General features: G+C 43.7%; 1 pseudogene; it reads left to right on the forward strand.

The window, feature by feature from the left end:
- The first annotated feature begins 379 nt into the window (after positions 1 to 379).
- Positions 380 to 1295, forward strand: LOC114639701 (annotated as a pseudogene).
- The last annotated feature ends 6626 nt before the right edge of the window (positions 1296 to 7921 follow it).

Here is a 7921-nt window from a genome sequence, read left to right on the forward strand (position 1 = left end):
TCTGAGAAATGATTATTGTTATTACAGTCATGGATAATGTTCTGTTGTAGAAAACAGTTGGAGTTGAGCATCTTTCCCTCATTCTGTTCTCTTTGCACTTGTTGATGGTAAAGAAAATGTCTGAGCAAATCATGTTTTGGGGATGCTTAAATCTTGAGTAAGAAAGGATTTTTTTCTCCAGCTTCAGCAAGGTCTCAAAGCTCATCATGAGACACTGTAGAAGACACAGAGGTCCTTGTGCTCACAGATATCACTAGAGGAGCCTGGAATGTGAACTATCTAAAGTTGTCCCTTCTTCTCACTTCCAGAACCTTGATCACAGCAACAAACATTTGCTGTTCCCCGGCCACCACATCAGCCCCTGCAAATGCCAAAGATGATGCCTGAAAGCTAATATCCATCAGAACAGAGATTTCAGCGACAGCTCTCTGAGCCCAGCCATCTCTTCCCTTCTCAGTCAGGAGTTCCTGGAGAAAATCGCCCCAGCTATCACCGGCAGATGTCAGAGCCCATTGTCCCCGCAGCTCCGTCACCCCTTCAGGGATTCAAGCAGGAATACCATAACCCACTCTATGAACATGGGGTCCCTGGGATGCCTGGTTCCCCAGCACATGGGTTTCCGGTCACCCATGGGAATCAAGCAGGAGCCCCGAGATTACTGTGCTGACTCAGAAGTGCCTAACTGCCAGTCATCCTACATGAGAGGCGGGTATTTCTCTAGCAACCATGAAGGATTCCCATATGAAAAGGACCCCAGGCTATACTTTGATGATACTTGCGTGGTGCCCGAAAGACTGGAAGGCAAAGTCAAGCAAGAGCCCACCATGTACCGAGAGGGACCCCCTTATCAGAGGCGGGGCTCTCTGCAGCTACGGCAATTCCTCGTCACCCTTCTGGATGACCCAGCCAACGCCCACTTCATCGCCTGGACTGGCCGAGGCATGGAGTTTAAACTCATCGAACCGGAAGAGGTTGCTCGGCGTTGGGGTATTCAGAAGAATCGACCAGCCATGAACTATGACAAGCTGAGCCGTTCTCTCCGCTATTACTATGAAAAAGGCATCATGCAGAAGGTGGCTGGGGAACGGTACGTCTACAAATTTGTCTGTGACCCGGATGCACTTTTCTCCATGGCCTTCCCGGACAATCAGCGTCCGTTCCTGAAGGCAGAGTCAGAATGCCCCCTCAATGAGAAGGACACCCTGCCACTGACTCACTTTGAAGACAACCCTGCTTACCTCCTGGACATGGATCGCTGCAGCAGCCTCCCCTATGCTGAAGGCTTCACTTACTAAGTTTCTCAGTGGCTGAATAGCCAAACCCTAGAGCTAGTAGTCCTCATTCAGGCAAACAAGGGTAGTGGTTTTGTTTGTGTTCTTGGCTGTTCCTAAAGCTTGCCCTTTGAGTATTATCAGGAGAACCCACACTGTCTCTGGATTTGACACCCTTAAAGACAAATACCTTGGCTAGGGAGTGGGAACAGGGAGAGGCAAAAAAAAAACAAAAAAAACAAACAAAAAAAAAAACACCACATGGCTGGCGATTCTGATTCAATTCCTGGGGAGACATGGAAGTAGATCCTCCTTGCCATCATGGCCAGTATGTGCAGAGCAGTATAGCAGTGTGTTCAGGTTAGCGCCCATGAAAGGGGACCGAGTGTATGACAATCTTCATTGATCACGGACTACTAAAGCCTTCCCACAGGAGGCTTTGACTTGCACAATTCTTTGGAAAGAAATTGCACACCCATAGGAAAGTCCATAAGGCTGGGTTGGGGAGGCTCAGACTATTGCGGCTTGAAATTTGCAAAACTCTTGTAGCTCATTCTGGAATCTTTCCCCTGTAGTCCAGAACTAGGGAGGCCAGGAGAGCTGTTACTCACTCCATGGTTCTCAGACCTCTGCTCCTCTTGGACCTTCCAGCCGAGCAGTCACCATAAGTGAACCAAGTCCCCTTCCTCCCAGTCACATGGCTGAGCGCAGGTGGCTTATTTTAGAAACATGATGAACATGACAGTATTTTGTTTTGCTTTGATTGGGGGGGGTCATTTTGCTTTTGGTGGTTGTTTTTGGGGGAAAAACAGTTTATATAAACTGATTTTTGTAGTTTTGGTATTTAAAGAAAAAAAAAACCCAAAAACAAAAAACAAAACCCTTTTTGGTACCTGCAGTGCATCCCTCAGGTGGGGTGGTGCCCACGTCAGAAGACTGCAGCCTGAGAGAGGCTTTGCTGGGGCTTCTCCTTCACCATTTAGAAGTCTGTTTGGTGCTTTCTGCACCAAACAACTTGTTGAGACGGTTAACCTGATTTGTACATTTTTGAAGTGTGCAAGGCAGCCTGGACACAGCTTGCAGTTTCACGTGTACAGCTCGCTGTGCTCACTAACTCTCCTTCTCTGGGAAGCAGATGTACATACTCCATACATGTCACGTCCGTTAACAACTGGTCACCTGGTAGAAACCCAGGCATCTACCTTGCTTTCCTTTTTCTTTCAGTTTTGGACTTTCAACCCTGCACAATGGTTCCCTGGGGTCTGAGACTTACCTGTCACTTACAGGTAAAACAGTGCTAGCTAGAGTTCTGGTCCTGCTACTTTTTTTTTTATTCCGATTGCAGTATTATATTGGGAATTTTCTGAACAACCAAACTAAAGCTGTAAAAGTTGGGTAACTGGGTTTGGAGTGGTGGGAAAGTCAGCAGGAAGCAGCAATGCCTTGCTGCCTGATGCCTAGTTGGCAGGAGTTTGCTGTCCTTGACACTCCACACGTTGTGTTCCTCACAAGTGGACACAGCTGACTGAGGTGGGACATTCTTTGCTGTCCCACAAGTGAGGCACTCCACAGCCTTCTCGTGACTTGTGAAGAGGCTCGTGGGGATGAGGGTCCTCTTTAGAACTATGAGGATCTAAGGTTTTCCTCTTGAAAGCTCATGAGCCCACAGAGGCATCAAGCCTGAAGCTTGGGCCTCAATTAGCATTGTGTTCTAATGAAAGGACTCTTTGATAAGCATATTTATAGCTTTCTAATCGACACACGGTCCATACATAGATGCCTATTTTACCCCAGCTGGCTAAAGATTTATTTGTTGTAAATGCTGTATAGATTTTGGGGTTCTTTTTTGGTTTGTTTGTTTGTTTGTTTGTTTTTCCTCTCATACTGTTTTGGGGGGGTTGTTTTAGTTTTATTTAATGAATCTATGCTGTTTTGGGGGGGTTGAAAAGAATTCTCTGTAGCTTGAGCTGCCCCTCCCCTGTTGTAATGGCACAGCCTGTGCCATCGAGGGACGCCGGACAGTAGCGCCACTTTGCATTCCCACATGGACTCATGTACCTCCCACAGAGCCGACCCTGTCAAGGTGTGGGGCTTCTTTCATGCATTTGCTTCTTTTCCAGAGTGTGGAAAGTGTACAGTGCAGAAAGGCTTTAGCCTGCCAGTCGATTTGAACTACTTCCCCCTGAACAGGGCTGTGTACATCCTGCCAAGCTGCGTTATATTCTGTACTGTGTACAATAAAGAAGATTGCTTTCCTTTAAAAAAAAAAAAAACTAAGTTATCAAGCAATTGAGAAAAACAACAATGGACATCAATCTCTGCCCTACCCCCATGCATACACACATACATACATACATACATACATACATACACACACACACACACACATTGCCACAGGTACACACAAAAACCCAACCTCAAGTACAACCATCCAAATCAATGCGAAAATGGCATTTCTTAAAATTCATTCCTTTCAAAATAACAAAAATGAAACTGAATGGATATGTCCAAAAGGAGCATGTCTCAATATAATAAACACCACACTCACTGAGGCACAGCTGATGTCATAGGAAAAGCTGAAAGGCTTTTTTCTAAGATATCAAATAAAACACGAAAAGTCAAGCATGCTCTTACTATATTATTCAACATAGTCCTTGTCTTAGTTAGGGTTTTCCTGCTGTGAATAGACACCATGACCAAGGCAACACTGGGGCTGGCTTACAGGTTCAGAGGTTCAGTCCATTATCATCAAGGCAGGAGCATGGCAGCATCCAGGCAGGCATGGTGCAGGAGGAGCTGAGAGTTCTACATCTGCATCTAAAGGCTCCTAGCAGAATACTGGCTTCCAGGCATCTAGGATGAGGGTCTTATAGCCCACAGGGACACACCTACTAGAAGTCCTTATTGGTGAGTTCAGGCAAGATAAAAGATTTTAAATATTAACTATTAAGAGTAACGTAGTCTAGTCCTGACTTTTTCAGATGACAATGTCTTATGTCAACAGCTCTAAGTCTACCAAAGGCCACTAGAATTAATAAACGAACTCAGCAAAGTACAAAATCAACAGATGAACCAAAAGTATCGCTATATGTTGGACTATGCAGAAAAGACAAGAGCAGCCAGTCCTCCGCCATATCATCCAAAAATGCCAAGAAAAGTATTCAACCGTGGATGGAAGCTCTTTAAAGCTGAAGGTCTGATTAAGTAAATTGGAAAGGACATTTGAAAAGTAGAAAGGCAACCTAGATTAGAAGAATCCGTGTTGTTTAAATGTCTGTGCTAGGGATTGGATCCAGCTCAGTGTTAAGGCACGTGCCTAAATATCCATACTACCCAAAAACATCTGAAAAACTCAGTGGCATCTTTACTAGGGTGTAGGGAATTACGAGTTATCAAGATACCTACTGAATGCACAGCAGGAGAGAGTGCTCAGCTGTTAAGAGTGCACACTGTTCTGGCAGAGGACTCAAGTCAAGCAGCTGAAAAAATGACTGTAACTCCAGAGTCAGGTGATCCAACACACTGTCCTGGCCGCAATGAGACACTACACGCATGTGCATATACTCCACATAGACACACATGTATATACAGAATTTAAAATAATTTTTTAAAAGATAGAAGACAAGGTGTGGTGACACATAGTACAATCACACTTTGGGAGACTGAGATAGAAAGATGAGCTCATGGCCAATCTCCTCCCCCCGAAAAGTGCCAGAAAGCATATTAAATAAATGATGAGTAAAAAGTCCTCTGCTCAGGAAAATAGGAAATATCAATGTACAGAAAGTACAAAAGTCTCCAGTGATTTCAACACAAGGAAGGGATTGCCAAAACACGATGATAAACCCATCAACAAAGAAAAAAATTCAGAGGTTTTTTAAAGGCATTGTAAATAAAGAAATCCCAATAAAACCATCAGTGAACTTCTTGGCATAAACTCTACAGGCCGGAATACAACATAAAACATTTAAACTACTGTAGTAAAAAAATAATTGGCGAGCAAGAATACCATGCCAAGCATATCTGTCACTCATAAGTGATGTGGAAACAGAAAACTTCTCTGGATAAATAAGACAAACATAGTCCATGACCTCTTGGCTAACTTTACAGGAACTGCTAAAGGGGAGTTCTTTAAACTAAAATAACAGGCTGTTATTAACCATATAAGACTTACAAAAACACAAACTATAGAGCCCAGCTATTAAAACAACATAGATCGTGGAAGTTGCTGCTCCTCAGTGGCAATTTGACTGAACTTCCTGGGAGATGCATCTGTGGGCGTGTCTGTGAGAACACCTCCAGAGCGGTTTAAATATGGAGGGAAGACTCACCCTGAATGCGGGTAACATCACCAGTTGTTTGAATGAGATCTGAGGCTGGACTAACAGAAAAGAAAGAATAGAGCCCTCCTCTCTCTTCTTCCTGACTTAAGACCCTGTAACAAGCCACCTCATGCTCCCAACACCACTCCTTCCTGGCCATGGCATCCCCTAAAACCAAGAGCTCAAATAAACACTTCTGTGTTTGAACTGCTTTTCTCAAGTGCTTCTGTCACAGCAGAGATAAAAGTAACTAACCTAGGAATCAACACTGAAAATAACCAAGAACTAAAACTTTTCTGTTAAATTTTCTAAACCCAATGCACAAGTGAAAAGACAAAATCATCTTGGCTACATTAGTTTCTTTTCAAAGCTGTGACTAGTACCTGAGGTAACATTCTAAGTGGAAGATGTATCAATTTTGGCTCATAATTTCAAAGGATTCAGCCGGAGGTTGCTTGGCTCTGTTTCTGGTCATACTGTGATCAGAATGAACATCATGCTGGTGGAACTCATATGACAGGGGTACTTCAAATGTTGGTGTGTAATAAGCAAGGTGGAACATACAGAGAGGCTGCTAGAGAAAGCTGTGACCCCAAGGAACACACTGCCACTGACCTATTTTATCCAAGTAGGCCCCAACTCCCAGCAACAGAACCATCATATGGAGTCCACCAATGGTTTAATATATTTATTGTGTCCATTCTCATCAGCTCATCTCTGGAGGTGACCTTACATACATATCGAGAGATATGCTTCATGGATCTCTCACGTGTCTCTTAACCTAATCAAATTTACAGTCAAGACTGACTGTAACAAAGTCTACCCCTTCCTAACCCCAAAACATCACTTTAAGCCACAATGTTTTACTGCTGATCCTCGGATGGCTTCTGTCTCTCTCACAACGAAAAATACGCCCAGTCCTCTACCCAGTCCAACTGCAAAAGTCCCCAAAATTTTAGCAGATCCAACATTATAAATTTAGACTCTCTTGAGACTCAAGATGCACTTTCAGCCATGAACACCTATAAAAATTATATAATCCCATCAAACTGTGACACAGAGTAAACTTCACTATCCCAATGTGGATAAATGGAGGAATCCAGAGAAAGGATCCTAATCACAGCAAAAACAAAACCCAGCAGGAAGCACACTGTGGCTCCACGTCCAATATCTAGGGCATATAGTATCATGATCTAAGCGCCAACAGGCTTGGACAGCTAAGCTCCTAGAGTCTTACTGTTTGTGGCTCTCTCTGAAGCTGGTTCCTCTTGGTATCTGTGCCTTTCCTCTGCAGAATTCTTTATCTGTGGCATCTCCAACATCCTGGGATTGCCATTGCAGTTTAGTGTTTACCTGGAAGGTTCACATATCATTCTTGGGGGATTCCCTGTAAAGAACACCACCCTGCTACACACTGCCAGACTTTCTAGCTTTCCTTTGGAATTTCAATGAAAAATTCCACGATCCAGTAACTTTTGTATTCTGGATGCACTACAAGAACAGTGGCTATATCTAATACCAACTCAAGCAGTATCTGGACTCCCAAGGGTCATGACTTCAACAGCCTCTGAGAACCTCAGCAAATGAATCTGAGAAAGTGTTTCCACTGATTTAAGAATTTCCTGGGGCCCAATTTGTCTCACAGGAAAGTCTTTCAAATTAGTGTACTAGTTTACACCCTTGAACATGCAATGGATAGAGTCTGGCCAAAGAATCTTGAAATGCCCTCAGGAATATTTCTATTTATTGCCTTAATGTTTCTTGTTTGGTTGGTTTGGTTAGGTTAGGTTAGGTTAGGTTAGGTTAGGTTAGGTTAGGTTTCATTAGGCTTGGTTTCATTTAGTTTAGTTTGGTTTTTTGTCAACTCAATGCAAACCTAAACAAACCAAGAGAGAATTGAGAAAATGTCTCCATCAGATTGGGTGGCAGGCAAGTCTGTAGGCATTTTCTTGACTAATGACGATGTAGAAGGGCCACACACACTGTGGGCTGAGCAGTCCCTGAGTATCGAACTAGTTAATTGTGGTGCCCCATGTGATGTAGAGCACCATGGTGGAATTCAGTAGTGATTTTCAGCGCCATGTTGGTGTGTATAGTGTTGAAGAGTGTAGTTATCTATAGCATCATGTTAAGAGTGTGTAGTGATGCACGCATCATGGTGGGATTGTGTAGAGGGGTAGAGAGTCATGTTAATGTGTGAAGTGTTGGAGAGCCTCACAACGAGAGTGTGTTGTGATGATTACCACCATGGAAGGAGTGTGTAGTGATGCAGGCATCATGGGAAGAGTGTGTAGTGATGCAGGCATCATGGGGAGAGTGTGTAGTGAT

This window comes from Grammomys surdaster, unplaced genomic scaffold, assembly GCF_004785775.1.
Source record: "Grammomys surdaster isolate TR1022 unplaced genomic scaffold, NIH_TR_1.0 125750, whole genome shotgun sequence".
Taxonomy (NCBI): Eukaryota; Metazoa; Chordata; class Mammalia; order Rodentia; family Muridae; genus Grammomys; species Grammomys surdaster.